General features: G+C 41.9%; 1 long non-coding RNA gene across 8 annotated transcripts in view; it reads left to right on the top strand.

Annotated features, from left to right (window-relative positions):
• The window catches only part of LOC116374379 (uncharacterized), a 29,942-nt gene extending 23,507 nt beyond the window's left edge, over positions 1-6,435 (top strand). For all 8 annotated transcript variants that reach the window (XR_004210271.1, XR_004210270.1, XR_004210273.1 and 5 more), the window contains 5 exons: positions 1,278-1,423; positions 1,539-1,650; positions 3,733-3,816; positions 4,078-4,125; positions 4,207-6,435. This is a non-coding gene — a long non-coding RNA (uncharacterized LOC116374379). The remainder of the gene's footprint in view (positions 1-1,277; positions 1,424-1,538; positions 1,651-3,732; positions 3,817-4,077; positions 4,126-4,206) is intronic.
• Positions 6,436-15,993: the final 9,558 nt, after the last annotated feature.

The following is a 15,993-nucleotide window of genomic DNA, read 5'->3' as shown; positions in this document are numbered from 1 at the left end:
AACACTGGGGCCCCCCATATTATTTTAGTAATGTGCAACCTACCTCCATCGCATAGTAGCCTAGGCCTAATAAGTGAGGAGGATGTGAATCAGTTTAATTATCCAGTTCTATGGACAGCAGAGTTGCTTGCTCTGCAGACTGTAGCCCATGATTTTACAACCCATCACACGACTCGCAGGCAGCGCCAGCGAGTTTCGTTGACTGTATATCCCTCTCTCCACCCGTGCGCTTCGGCACTCAGCGCTACTTATCTCTTTCGTGCCACGGTTACACCAGAGTGGAATCTGCTACTAGAAGATATTTGGCTACACTATACTCCCAAGTTTTTGTCAATGTCATGGTTCCTCTTGTGCCTCTCATAGCATGCGAGCTCGTGCTAGCTGACTCTTATTATTTATTTTTTCTTTAATGGATGGCCACTAGGGGGGCGATAATTGTCTACCAGGCGATCATGATAGGACAAAAGTTGACATCGCCCAACCCTAATCTTATGTCAACCCAATTTATGTAGACTAGTAAAACTCATAACCCATACTCCTACTGGCTGCCCCTCACTCTGTTAGCAGCTTTGGGCCTGTGCGTTCTTATCTGGTTTAGACATGCTCTGAATCGCCCTTTAGTTGTAATTGATGCTGGCTCATAAGCGATTGGCTCAAACACTCACAAACTTTGTTTACATGCAGTCAATGAATGTTAGCATGTAAACAAAGCTGAGGTAAAATGGGGTCAAGCTGTGTAGCAGGGATGGGTGCCAGAGATCTGAGTAGTAAATGTTTGTTTTTCAAGTGGCATACCTTCCAGGCTGGGGATGGCAGGCAAGTGTTGTAATTCTGCCCTACTGATTGATAATCACCAATTTGAGGTTAAAAAGATGCATTGATTTGCACTTGAATTCTCACAAAAAGGCACTGTCCTCGCCTTGTCCTCTTGTAACTGCATTTAGGAACAACATTGCATTTGATTAAAGTTGTTGAGCCCTGACAAGTAGAGTAGTTGTGGAATGTTAAGCATGTGAGTGGGTGAATTGAACAGGGGGGGGAAATAGGCTTGTCTGGCCACATGAACACTGATCGACTGTAACACAAATCAAAGCCCTGAGCTTTAAGAAAGACTGGTCAGAAGTCCGGTTGAAAACCATTCAAAGTTTTCTCTAGGATATTGACCATTTAACCTTTTGCATTGTGGTTTAAGAAATCGATGTGCATCACTGATCCATCTCAATGTTATGACTTAATGCTTGTGATATTGTTTTTCTAATATAGTTTTTCTCTCTCAGGTATTTTTCCCCTGTGCGAGCCAGAAACAGACCCCAGACGGCACCTGAATATCCAGGCCCTCCCTCCTCTCAGCCCTCTGCCACGGCAAACCATCAGACCCCTTGGCACCCCAAGTCAAACTCTCTCAGCCTCTTCTACAAAAAATGTAAACATTTCACTAGATAATAGTTGGGTCTACAGTAATCCTCTGTGAGGTGTTTGTGTATGACTGGCTGTCTGTCTTTGTAACGGGTTTCTAACTTGCTGTCTGTGTTCTGTAGTGTACCGTCTGGCCCACATGACGCTGAAGATGCTCTATACACACCTGCTGACCTCTCACCCTGAGCTGGAGCCAATCATGTGGACTTTGCTTCAGCACACACTACAACATGAGTATGAACTGATGAGAGACCGCCACCTAGACACACATACTCAAATGCAATTCAGACATGCAATCAAAACACACTAGACATTAGTGTTGTCATGATACCAAAATGGTACTAATGATACCAGGCCAAGTGTCACGATGCTGAGTAGTATCGCAATACCACGGGGAATTCAGTGGCCCCCGACACTTGTTCTCGTTTTTTAAAAGTTATATGCATGTGCTACACAACACATGTCACTGATATTCACACTTGTACTCAATACAACACATATTGCATTTAACTTCACACTGTTCACTGTGTAATAGAATTCTGCATATAATGGATAATATTTGCAAAGACCTACCTGTGATTTGGCTGGAGGGATGGGAGGTGGGAATATACTGTGGCAAGAAAATGTGAACCCGTTGGAATTACCTGGACTTCTGCATAAATTGGTTATAACATTTTATCTGATTTTCATCTAAGATTCAACAATAGACAAACGCAAACAAACAATTATACGTTTTCATATCTTCATTGAACACACCGTGTAAACATCCACAGTGCCGGGTGGAAAAAGTATTTGAACAATTGGATTTAATAACAACTGGTTGACCCTCCTTTGGCAGCAATAACTTCAACCAAACATTTTCTGTAGTTGCGGATCAGACCTGCACAACGGTCAGGAGTAATTTTGGACCATTCCTCTTTCCAAAACCGTTTCAGTTCAGCAATATTCTTGCGATGTCTGGTGTGAACCACTCTCAAGGTCATGCCACAGCCATCTCAATCGGGTTGAGGTCAGGACTCTTCATCTGACTTTTATTCTGTTGAAGCCATTCTGTTGATATTCTTCTGTTTTGGGTCGTTGTCCTGTTGCATCATCCAACTTCTGTTGAGCTTCAATTGGCGGACAGATAGCCTTACATTCTCCTGCAAACTGTCTTGATAAACTTGTAAATTCAATTTTCCGTCGATGATAGCAAGCTGTCCTGGCCCCGAGGCAGCCCCAAACCATGATGCTCCCTTCACCATACTTTACAGTTGGGGTGAGGTTTTGATGTGGCTGTGCTGTGCCTATTTTCACCACACAGTGTTGTGAGTTCCTTCCAAACAACTCCACTTTTGTTTCATCTGTCCACAATATTTTGCGCTACAGGAACATCCAGCTGCTCTTGCGAAATTCAGACGTGCAGCAATGTTTTTTTTTTTTTTACAGCAGTGGCTTCTTCTGTGGTGTCCTCCAATGAACACCATTCTTGTTCAGTGTTTTACGTATCGTAGACTTGTCAACAGAAATGTTAGCATGTTCCTGAGATTTCTGTAAGTCTTTAGCTGACACTCGGATTCTTCTTAACCTCATTGAGCATTCTGCGCTGTGCTCTTGCAGTCATCTTTGCAGGACGCCCACTCCTAGGGAGAGTAGCAACAGTGCTGAACTTTCTCCATTTATAGACAATTTGTCTTACCGTGGACTGATGAACATCAAGGCTTTTAGAGATACTTTTGTAACCCTTTCCAGCTTTATGTAAGTCAAGCATTCTTAATCTTGGGTCTTCTGAGATCTCTTTTGTTCGATGCATGGTTCACATCAGGCAATGCTTTTTGTGAATAGCAAACTCAAATTTTGTAAGTGTTTTTTATAGGGCAGGGCAGCTCTAACCAACATCTCCAATCTCGTCTCAGTGATTGTAGTCAAGGTTAGCTGACTCCTGACTCGAATTCACCAAAAGCTCATTGATTAGCCTAGGGGTTCACATACGTTTTCCAACCTACACTGTGAATGCTTAAATTATGCATTCAATATAGACAAGAAAGATATACAATACTTTGTGTGTTATTAGTTGAAGCACACTGTGTTTGTCTGTTGTGACATAGATGAAGATCAGATCACATTTTATGACCAATTTATACAGAAATCCAGATCATTCCAAAGGGTTCACATACTTTTTCTTGCCACTACATGCATAATGATCTACATGTCATTGTGGTAGTAAAGGGAGAACACTGCATGAAACCTTTACTCTTAGCACAGACCAACACTCTCCCTCCTCCCTTCCTCACACACTGTCTCCCTCATAAATGGACACACCTCTCTCTCCGGAAGGGCCAGTATGTGTCCATCGTTTTCTACAACCTGGTGTTCATGCAGAAACTGACGACCAACATCCTGCAGTACGCCTCTCCAAGGGTGAGACAGACAGTCAGTGCCCCCATTTGGCATCATAACATACTTCACATGGTCCTGATCTCTCATATGCATGTTCAAAATGACTGCCTACCTAATGTGCTAGTATTCTCTACTGACAGGACGAAGCTGACGGTAGGTAGGACACTTCCCCAGCTAACTAGCTTGAATTACGGTTATAGTTGACAGCAGAATGTTGTGTTCATGCAGAGGTGAGGCATGGCTGGTACATATTGCTGTCTTCTTGCTCTCTTCTCATCACAGGAAACCTGATGGAGATTTGACACTGATTACAGAAGCTTTCAGAGATAAGTGAGTTAGCGTTTTATCTTCATCCTCAAGTGCTGGAGTCTCTTAACTGTAATGAAACTAAATGTCTCTGTTTGTTTCCAGGCTCCACTTGGACCTGCATGCAGGAACAAAATATGAAGGAGGATGCAGAGTCAGAGAAGGACAAGCCTTGAACTTAACTGAAGGACTTACTGTCCAGCATTGTTTGAGAGTATAGATGCCAGATACTACTTTCTACCCCCCCCCCCATCTCTTTTTAAAAAAGGAATACTTTGAGAGTAATTTTGTGAATTCTAAAAGTGGATGTTTTAGATGAGTGCTTTTAATATATTTTTATCCTTGTTATTAAATAAATTTATGGGGGATCATGTGAGTATCACCATGTTTTATAGAGAGACACTCGTTTTAAGGGTCTGCTACAGTTGCAGCCAAATATATTGGTTCCCTTGCACTTTTCTTAAATGATTTCCTATTTCTTCTAAAATAAGTTGAACTTAAAATGCATTTGGTCTCCACACCTTGTTATTGGATTTTCAACATTGCAAAACCAATTATATTTTTGTAAACTTAAGTTTTTAATTAGGAAAAGTAAGACATAACATGGACAAACTTATTTGCACCCATGGAGCTTGTTCTTGGTTATACAGCCTTTGCCAACATAACTGCAGACAAACACTTCTTGTAGCCATCAATGAGCTTGTTGTACATTTCTCCTGGCAATTTGGACCACTCATCAGCAGCAAACTGCTGTATGTTTGAGGGGTGGCCTCCAAGTGCTGTTTTCAGATCTCACCATAGGTTTTGGATGGGATTCAGATCTGGCCACTTTGCTGGCCACTGCAGAACAGTCCAGAATTTCTTCTTGAACCATTCCTGGGTGCTTTTTGAGGTGTGTTTGGGGTCACAACCTTAAGTTGAGATCCTGTTTTTAGACACTGGGTAGAACTCCAAAACACCTTGATAATCTGTTGATTTCATTATTCCTTGCACATGTTCAAGGCCTCCAGTACCAGAGGCAGCAAATCAATCCCACATCATTATCAATCTTCCATGTTTGATTGTGGGTAGGGTTCTTTTAATTGAATGCTTAATATGGTCATCGATAAACAGCTGAACTGTATTTTTCAATGGTCCACAGAACATTTTCCCCAGGATTTAGAAGTTTAATCAGGATTTGTGTATCCTTCAGTATTGTGGTCTATATTTACCAGTGACCCAAATGAAGCATTCAAAGAAAAGAGTGCCCTCCCTACAATCAAACATGGGGGAAGTTCGATAATGCTGTGGAATTTCTTTGCTGCCTCTGGTACTGGGGGCCTTGAACGTGTACAAGACATCATGAAATCGGTAGATTATCAAGGTGTTTTGGAGTGCAATGTTCAACCCAATGTCCAAAGACGGGGTCTCTGTTGAAAGATGTTGGTCTTTCAGCAGGACAACACCAAACACATTAGAAGCACCCCGAAATGGTTCAAGAAGAAGCACTGGACTATTCTGGAGTCCAGATCTGAACTACATCCAATACCTCTGGCAAGAGCTGAAAACAGCAGTTGGTGGAGGCACCCCTCAACCGTTGAAGAATTATAGCCGTTTTCTGCTGAAGGGGCCTCATTGCCAGTTGAAAGGAGCAGCAAGCTCATTGATGACTACAAGAAGCATTTGTCGGGAGTTATCTTGGCCAAAGGCTGTGCAACTCCAGGGAGCCAATCATTTTGTCCATGCCATTTATCTTTATTTTCTAAAATAAATATGAAAATGTAAATAGACAAAGAATCCAATAACCAGGTCTTTGAGAAGAAATGGGGATTTCTTAAGAAAAGTGCAAGTGTGCCAATATATTTGGTCGCAACTGTATACAAAATCCTTGTTTCTTGAAAAGTCAAGGTGTATAATTTTGTATAATTTCAGCCACTAGTTTTGAAAGTGGTGTTCACGAGCCAAAACGGATCCCCCCCCTTTTTTTTTAGTACTACGTCATCCATTTTGTGTGACGTTACAAATTTTGCAATTTGTATGATATACAATTCGTGTGACATGTTATGAATCCAATTTGTGCAATATGATACGAATTTGTAGGGCTTAGGATCTTTAAGGTGACTTGAAGTAACCTCATAATTCTGAACAGGCACACCTGCATATGTTTTTGACAAACTATACGCATCTTAAGTTCATGGACATCCTGACATGTTTTATAAATCATGTGACTATACAACCTGTAACTCAATTTGCTTTCTAAAGCATTAAAGATTGCAGCCTTGCTATAGTAACATTAGTTACCTTTTCAATATATCAAATCCATAAACGTGTATTAAAATCTCCTCTCCACATTGACTTTTGAATGGCTACATAGGAATGTTTGGTTTTATGTATTAAGGACATTCTTTACAGTTCAAAGGGACTCAGTAGCACTTTTTACAGTACAGAAAAGACTTAGAAATAATATTTTGGGTAAATGTGCAACTCAATATTAGGAAGGTGTTGCTAATGTTCGGTGTTCTCTGTATAAGTGGCATTTCGGCAACTTTGAAAAAAATCAACTATCGGAGTTGTGCATATTGTCATAGAGAGGACTCATCACGGATATAACTCGTTTTAGCATGGACATTGCCATTGAGGACTTCCACCATTTTAAAGTAGTTACTGGGTGGGGATTCCTATAAATTAGGAGCGATCAGCCAATGAAGAAAATTGACTTCTTTAAAATGGAGAGCCTCAATGGTGCTGCTTTGCACTTTGCATCTACCCACGAGTACGTAATGATTCCAACTTTCTACACTGCCAGAGGGCGCTACATACATGACATATTGTCTCAGTCTGACATAGTCCTGAAATGTGAACCATTCTTTGCCTAAGCATACTACAGTGGGTTGAATGTAATGGACTGGTCAGATAGAGGGAAAACATGATTCTATTAGGGATGTTCAGGTGTGTGAGGATCTTCTCCTGGATTCCTGTCCTCATCATCACCTCTGTGGTGTTCAGGTCATATTATGCCCACCTGGTTCAACTTTGTTGCTATAAGTACTTCTATATATATATATATACTTTCGGTGAAAAAGCTGAAAAAGTTTGAATATATAGTTTAATATAAATATATTTAATATAAAGTTTGAATATATATATATATTCACCGAAAGCTGAAAATGTCCTCAATTTGAATTACCACTTTGAGGAAAGACTAGAGAGCAAACAGCAGATCCTCCTGGAGATCTCAGAGACTTCTCGTTTTCTCCCGCTCTGTGTCCGGAGGTACAGTAAGCAGGCTGATAATGATACAATAGAAATACAAAGCAGAGTACGTTTTCCCTAGAGGTTCAGGTATACTTCACCTACAGTAAACAAACGGGTGCAATTAATGGGATAGACACCTCTTGAGTGGAGGGTGCATTATAATGTGGCAAATAATATCTCTAATCCCCATAGTAATTCATGTTAGTCTGTGTCCCAACACTTCTTCCCCTCAGGTGTAGCTGAACCACTTCAGTCCACAGCTTCCTCTTTCATTTCAGCGCTCAAAACACTCAATTGGGGAAATGAATATCCTAACTGACAGAGAAATCTGAGCATGCCTCCCTCTTTCCTCCCACCCTGGCCCTAAGGGCTCTATGATTTAAAGATGAAGTGCTGTGTGACATCAGAGGGCAGGATAGCATGGCCGCTACCTAGCACAGAGGAATCTATCTGTGCTTAGGGATCAGGCTTGCAACATTTGTATCATGGGGGTGGAAGGGAGTGTAGGGTGTGGGATCTTATAGCCCCCTCTGGCCTTTTAATCCCAAGCGAAATGTCAATTTAATTTGTATAGCATTTAAGTATATTAAATAAACTTACAATGATCTAAATGCTGTGCGTCTGCAGCTATCAGGCTCTGACAAATCTGCCACCACTGCTCCGCCTGTGAAATGTAAGTCTTCTGTCCTTGTTCTTTGCCCCCTCTTCTCTTCGCAGGGGAAGTAAAAAGAGGATATGTCGCTCTCTCTCTCTGTGCCTGTGTCCAGAGCCCTAGAAAATGGTTGCAACATTTATCTGTGTCAACACAAGAAATCCTGGAAAAGTGTTTGATGAGGGCAGGAAGCAGATGCTCGGTGTCTTACTACATCCCATCTACAGCATACTGTATGTAGTAAGACACAGAGCATCTGCTTCCTGCCCTCATCAAACACTTTTCCAGGATTTCTTGTATTGACACAGATAAATGTTGTAACCATTTTTGTGCCTTAAATTCAAGTGCTCGGTTTCATTTCTCTGCCTTTCAATCCCAATCGGAATGTCAATTTTATTTGTATAACATAAGTATATTAAATAAACTTACAATGATCTAAATTGGGACACTTTTATTATATTATTTTTGAGGGGAGGGGGTAGATCAGCCTTAATATTGCATATTGTAGCTTCCATCAATGTAAGTGTCTGCATCATTTCCAATCCCTCCTATATATTTTTGTAAATATATTTCCCTTTATTTTCCCTTAATCCTACCACCCCTCCCTAATTGGAGTAAACTAATGGACAAAAACACTTAGGCTTCTACTTCCAGCTTATACATATTATATGTACTTGTGCATGTGACATTATAAATTGAAACCGTATACATTTTACAGACTGTATATTTTACAATAGTTCTCTTTTGTATGTTTTTAATCCCATCCTTCAGCTACCCTCAACCCCTCCCATCTACTGTGTCTCTGAATTTGTATTTGCCATATATTTTTAACTGTGCTGTTACACAAAAGATCTGAACCTTTATACATTTTACTGACACAGTATGTTTTACATTAGTTATCTTGTTGTTATTAGTCTCACCCTTCAGCTCCACTCAACCCCTCCCATCTATCTCTGAAAACCATCCAATTTCTATTTTTCAACTGTGCTGTGACTTAAATATATTTAGTATAGTATATTAGAGCAAAAAATCTATACTTCAAATACATTTTATGTATATTTCTCAGAAATTATACTGAATTCAAATATAAATGCAACAATTTCAAAGATTTTACTGAGTTATCATTCATATAAGGAAATCAGTCAATTTAAATGAATTCATTAGGCTCAAATCTATGGATTTCCCATGACTGGGAATACAGAAAAGGCAAGGGTGTGGATCAGAAAACCAGTCAGTATCTGGTGTGACGGCCTCATGCAGCACGACACCTCCTTTGCATAGAGATGACCATGCTGTTGATTGTGGCCTGTGGAATGTTATCCCACTCCTCTTCAATGGCTGTGCGAATTTGCTGAATATTGGCGGGAACTGGAACACGCCGTCTTACACGTCGATCCAGAACATCCCAAACATGCTCAGTGGGTGAGATGTCTGGTGAGTGTGCAGGCCATGGAAGAACTGGGACATTTTCAGCTTCCAGGAATTGTGTACAAATACTTGCATGGGACCGTGCATTATCATGATGAAACATGAGGTGATGGCAGTGGATGAATGGCATGACAATGGGCCTCAGGATCTCGAAAATTCCATTATATACTCAAACTGCCAAATGTTGATCTACTGTAGAGGAAGTCATTCATTCATTTATTCTCACTCTCTCACAGGCCTGCTAAATTACATGTGCTCTTCCTCATGCTGATGGCTCTGATGTTCTTGGTGACTGTTGTTCCTGGGTACCACTACTGGCTGGTGGCCAAAAACAGATCCACATTGGGTAAGTACAAATGCCTTTATAGCTACATCAAACTGAAGTTTAACATGTGAGATTATCATTAATTTAGTTGAATCTAAGATCATTTTAAGCATGAAATACATTTTGTACATATTCTTATCTTATCACAACATGCAGGGGTTTGGGTGTGGTTTTATGGAACAGTTTGTCTGTTCCAATCCAAGGCATCTAATGTAGATGGACGTCTTGGAGCGGTGCCGAACACTATCCAGCAGGGAAGAGCTCTGTAGTGCCTGACTCCTGAGAATCGCATAGCCAGCTACTGTTCATCTGCCTGTGACTGGATGAATGGCCCATACATTCAGTGAGCTCTTGGAGCAATAGGAAGGATTGTGGTGAATACTGTAGTTTCTATGTGTCTATGGCAACTGGAAGCTATGTTTTTCTCTCTGATTAAGATAATTTAATAGGTAATTATAGCACTTGGTAGAAAACGAAGTGGCTCTTTAGGTGCACTGACAATTGCCAGTAATGACGTCATGTCTTGGTGCTGGTCACAACAAATAAATGACTGTATAAGAGCAGTCTTCCATTGGTGAATATTTTTAAGCTGTTCTAAATGGGGCCTCTGTCTCGGTTGAATCAGATCCCTTGTTTTGGGAAATCACCATCAAATCAAATCAAATGTATTTATATAGCCCTTCGTACATCAGCTGATTTCTCAAAGTGCTGTACAGAAACCCAGCCTAAAACCCCAAACAGCAAGCAATGCAGGTGTAGAAGCACGGTGGCTAGGAAAAACTCCCTAGAAAGGCCAAAACCTAGGAAGAAACCTAGAGAGGAACCAGGCTATGTGGGGTGGCCAGTCCTCTTCTGGCTGTGCTGGGTGGAGATTATAACAGAACATGGCCAAGATGTTCAAATGTTCATAAATGACCAGCATGGTCGAATAATAATAAGGCAGAACAGTTGAAACTGGAGCAGCAGCATGGCCAGGTGGACTGGGGACAGCAAGGAGTCATCATGTCAGGTAGTCCTGGGGCATGGTCCTAGGGCTCAGGTCCTCCGAGAGAGAGAAAGAAAGAGAGAAGGAGAGAATTAGAGAACGCACACTTAGATTCACACAGGACACCGAATAGGACAGGAGAAGTACTCCAGATATAACAAACTGACCCCAGCCCCCCGACACAAACTACTGCAGCATAAATACTGGAGGCTGAGACAGGAGGGGTCAGGAGACACTGTGGCCCCATCCGAGGACACCCCCGGACAGGGCCAAACAGGAAGGATATAACCCCACCCACTTTGCCAAAGCACAGCCCCCACACCACTAGAGGGATATCTTCAACCACCAACTTACCATCCTGAGACAAGGCTGAGTATAGCCCACAAAGATCTCCGCCACGGCACAACCCAAGGGGGGGGCGCCAACCCAGACAGGATGACCACAACAGTGAATCAACCCACTCAGGTGACGCACCCCCTCCAGGGACGGCATGAGAGAGCCCCAGCAAGCCAGTGACTGAGCCCCTGTAATAGGGTTAGAGGCAGAGAATCCCAGTGGAAAGAGGGGAACCGGCCAGGCAGAGACAGCAAGGGCAGTTCGTTGCTCCAGAGCCTTTCCGTTCACCTTCCCACTCCTGGGCCAGACTACACTCAATCATATGACCCACTGAAGAGATGAGTCTTCAGTAAAGACTTAAAGGTTGAGACCGAGTTTGCATCTCTGACATGGGTAGGCAGACCATTCCATAAAAATGGTGCTCTATAGGAGAAAGCCCTGCCTCCAGCTATTTGCTTAGAAATTCTAGGGACAATTAGGAGGCCTGCGTCTTGTGACCGTAGCGTACGTCTAGGTATGTACGGCAGGACCAAATCAGAGAGATAGGTAGGAGCAAGCCCATGTAATGCTTTGTAGGTTAGCAGTAAAACCTTGAAATCAGCCCTTGCTTTGACAGGAAGCCAGTGTAGAGAGGCTAGCACTGGAGTAATATGATCACATTTTTTGGTTCTAGTCAGGATTCTAGCAGCCGTATTTAGCACTAACTGAAGTTTATTTTAGTGCTTTATCCGGGTAGCCGTGTCTGTTGTTAATGTCTAATTCAACAATGTAAGTGTATGACTACTGGGTGTACGGTAACAACCACACATACTGATTGAGCTATGAGGTACAGTGCCTTGCAAAAGTATTCACCCCCCGTAGCATTTTACTATTTTGTCATTTAAATCAATTTATTTGGATTTAAATCAATTTATTTGGATTTCATGTAATGGACATACAAAATAGTCCAAATTGGTGAAGTAAAATGAAAAAAATAACTTGTTTCAAAAAACATTTAACGGAAAAGTGGTGCGTGCATATGTATTCACCCCCTTCGCTATGAAGCCCCTAAATAAGATCTGGTGCAACCAATTACCTTCAGAAGTGACATAATTAGTTAAATAAAGTCCACCTGTTTGCAATCTAAGTGTCACATGATCTCAGTATATATACACTTGTTCTGAAAGGCCCCAGAGTCTGCAACACCACTAAGCAAGGGGCACCACCAAGCAAGCGGCACCATGAAGACCAAGGAGCTCTCCAAACAGGTCAGGGACAAAGTTGTGAAGAAGTACAGATCAAGGTTGGGTTATAAAAAAATATAGAAACTTTGAACATCCCACGGAGCACCATTAAATCCAATAATACAAAAATGGAAAGAATGTGGCACCACAACAAACCTGCCAAGAGCCGGCCGCCCACCAAAACTCACAGACCAGGCAAGGAGGGCATTAATCAGCGAGGCAACAAAGAGACCAAAGATAACCCTGAAGGAGCTGCAAAACTCCACAGCAGAGATCGGAGTATCTGTCCATAGGACCACTTTAATCCATACACTCCACAGAGTTGGGCTTTATGGAAGAGTGCCCAGAAAAAAAGCCATTGCTTAAAGAAAAAAATAAGCAAACACGTTTGGTGTTCGCCAAAAGGCATGTGGGAGACTCCCCAAACATATGGAAGAAGGTACTCTGGTCAGATGAGACTAAAATTGAGCTTTTTGGCCATCAAGGAAAATGCTATATCTGGCGCAAACCCAACACCTCTCATCACCATGAGAACACCATCCCCACAGTGAAGCATGGTGGTGGCAGAATCATGTTGTGAGTATGTTTTTCCATCGGCAGGGACTGGGAAAATTGTCACAATAGAAGGAATGATGAATGGCGCTAAATACAGGGAAATTCTTGAGGGAAACCTGTTTCAGTCCTCCAGAGATTTGAGAGTGGGACAGAGGTTCACCTTCCAGCAGGACAACGACCCTAAACATACTGCTAGAGCAACACTTGAGTGGTTTAAGGGGAAACATTTAAATGTCTTGGAATGGCCTAGTCAAAGCCCAGACTTCAATCCAATTGAGAATAAGGGGTATGACTTAAAGATTGCTCTACACCAGCGGTACCCATCCAACTTGAAGGAGCTGGAGCAGTTTTGCCTTGAAGAATGGGCAAAAATCCCAGTGGCTAGATGTGCCAAGCTTATAGAGACATACCCTAAGAGACTTGCAGCTGTAATTGCTGCAAAAGGTGGCTCTATAAAGTATTGAATTTGGAGGGGTGAATAGTTATGCACGCTCAAGTTTACCGTTTTTTTGTCTTATTGCTTTGTTTGTTTCACAATAAAAAATATTTTGCATCGTCAAAGTCGTAGGCATGTGTAAATCAAATGATACAAACCCCCCAAAAATCTATTTTAATTCCAGGTTGTAAGGCAATAAAATAGGAAAAATGCCAAGGGGGGTGAATACTTTCACAAGCCACTGTACATATTCATTTGCACTAATTACAGGTACTCACTCAATCATTGTCAAGACACCCCACATGTTCGTTCACTGGTGTACCTATTGGTCATCTACATGTCATAGCAGTCCGGAAATAGGTTAGGTTGGTTAGTATGATGATAGGCAGCCTTGCTAAATGGTCTGTGGACAAGACATCTTTCGCTCTCCAAGCTCTTCATAGATATGGAATTTAATCATATTTCCCGATATTAATCTTCTTAGATTTGATTAACTGTTCAAATTAATAGTGGTTCCTTTCCCCTCATTATATTCCAGACTGGCAGAATGCATAATAAACTGGTGACTGTTTGAAATCAAACATGCTCTCTATCCTTGCCACTTAACACACTTTAGAATGACATTCACCACAAATGTAATTAATGTGCCTGAAAATCATGCCAGTGCACCAGAAATGCAGTTTGTAGTGCCACCTAGTGGCCAGAGGGTTTATCACGTTGAGCACTTTGTATTATTATGTCTCTGAACATTTTCACGAGAGCCTCAGTGAATGGTGTTTGCAGAGCAGAGGTATTGTTTCTGTCGGTGTTTGCCGTGTTGACATTTCATTTCAGGATGGTAAGTTGGTGGTTGAAGATATCCCTCTAGTGGTGTGGGGGCTGTGCTTTGGCAAAGTGGGTGGGGTTATATCCTTCCTGTTTGGCCCTGTCCGGGGGTGTCCTCGGATGGGGCCACAGTGTCTCCTGACCCCTCCTGTCTCAGCCTCCAGTATTTATGCTGCAGTAGTTTGTGTCGGGGGGCTGGGGTCAGTTTGTTATATCTGGAGTACTTCTCCTGTCCTATTAGGTGTCCTGTGTGAATCTAAGTGTGCGTTCTCTAATTCTCTCCTCTCTTTCTTTCTCTCTCTCGGAGGACCTGAGCCCTAGGACCATGCCCCAGGACTACCTGACATGATGACTCCTTGCTGTCCCCAGTCCACCTGGCCATGCTGCTGCTCCAGTTTCAACTGTTCTGCCTTATTATTATTCGACCATGCTGGTCATTTATGAACATTTGAACATCTTGGCCATGTTCTGTTATAATCTCTACCCGGCACAGCCAGAAGAGGACTGGCCACCCCACATAGCCTGGTTCCTCTCTAGGTTTCTTCCTAGGTATTGGCCTTTCATGGGAGATTTTCCTAGCCACCGTGCTTCTACACCTGCATTGCTTGCTGTTTGGGGTTTTAGGCTGGGTTTCTGTACAGCACTTTGAGATATCACATTTGTCACACTTAAATGTTTCAGATCAAACTAAATTAAATATTACACAAAGATAAACCAAGTAAACACAAAATGCAGTTAAGTGATGATTTTATTTATTAAGGGAAAAAAGCTATCCGAACCTTCAAGGCCCTATGTGAAAAAGTAATTGCCCCCTAAACCTAATAACTGGTTGTGCCCACCCTCAGCAGCAACAACTGCAATCAAGACTTTGTGATAAATGGCAATGAGTCTTTCACATCTCTGTGGAGGAATTTTGGCCCACTTCTTTGCACAATTGTTTTAATCCAGCCACATTGATTGGAGGGTCTGAGCATGAACCGCCTTTTTAAGGTCATGCCACAGCATCTCAATCGGATTCAAGTCCAGACTTTGACAAGGCCACTCCAAAACCGTTTAAAAAAAAAGCCATTCAGAGGAGGACTTGCTGTGTGTTTTGGATCATTGTCCTGCTGCAGAACCCAAGTGCGCTTCAGCTTGAGGTCACGAACTGATGGCTGGACATTCTCCTTCAGGATTTTTTGGTAGAGAGCAAAATTCATGGTTCCATCAATCACAGCAAGTCGTCCAGGTCCTGAAGCAGCAAAGCAGCCACAGACCATCACACCACCACCACCACCATATTTGACTGTTGGTATGTTCTTTTTCTGAGATGCTGTGTTACTTTTACGCCAGATGTAACTTGACGCATACCTTCCAAAAAGTTCAACTTTTGTCTCGTAAGTCCACAGAATATTTTCCCAAAAGTCTTGGGGATCATCAAGATGTTTTTTGCCAAAAGTGAGACGCGCCTTTGTTATTTTTGGTCAGCAATGGTTTTCGGCTTGGAACTCTGCCATGGATGCCATTTTTGCCCAGTCTCTTTCTTATCAAATCAAATTTTATTTGTCACATACACATGGTTAGCAGATGTTAATGCGAGTGTAGCGAAATGCTTGTGCTTCTAGTTCCGACAATGCAGTAATAACCAACAAGTAATCTAACTAACAATTCCAAAACTACTGTCTTATACACAGTGTAAGGGGATAAAGAATATGTACATAAGGATATATGAATGAGTGATGGTACAGAGCAGCATAGGCAAGATACAGTAGATGGTATCGAGTACAGTATATACATATGAGATGAGTATGTAAACAAAGTGACATAGTTAAAGTGGCTAGTGATACATGTATTACATAAGGATGCAGTCGATGATAAGAGTACAGTATATACGTATGCATATGAGATGAATAA

Source organism: Oncorhynchus kisutch, linkage group LG6 (assembly GCF_002021735.2).
Source record: "Oncorhynchus kisutch isolate 150728-3 linkage group LG6, Okis_V2, whole genome shotgun sequence".
NCBI lineage: Eukaryota > Metazoa > Chordata > Actinopteri > Salmoniformes > Salmonidae > Oncorhynchus > Oncorhynchus kisutch.
This window is presented reverse-complemented; position numbering and strand designations above follow the sequence as displayed.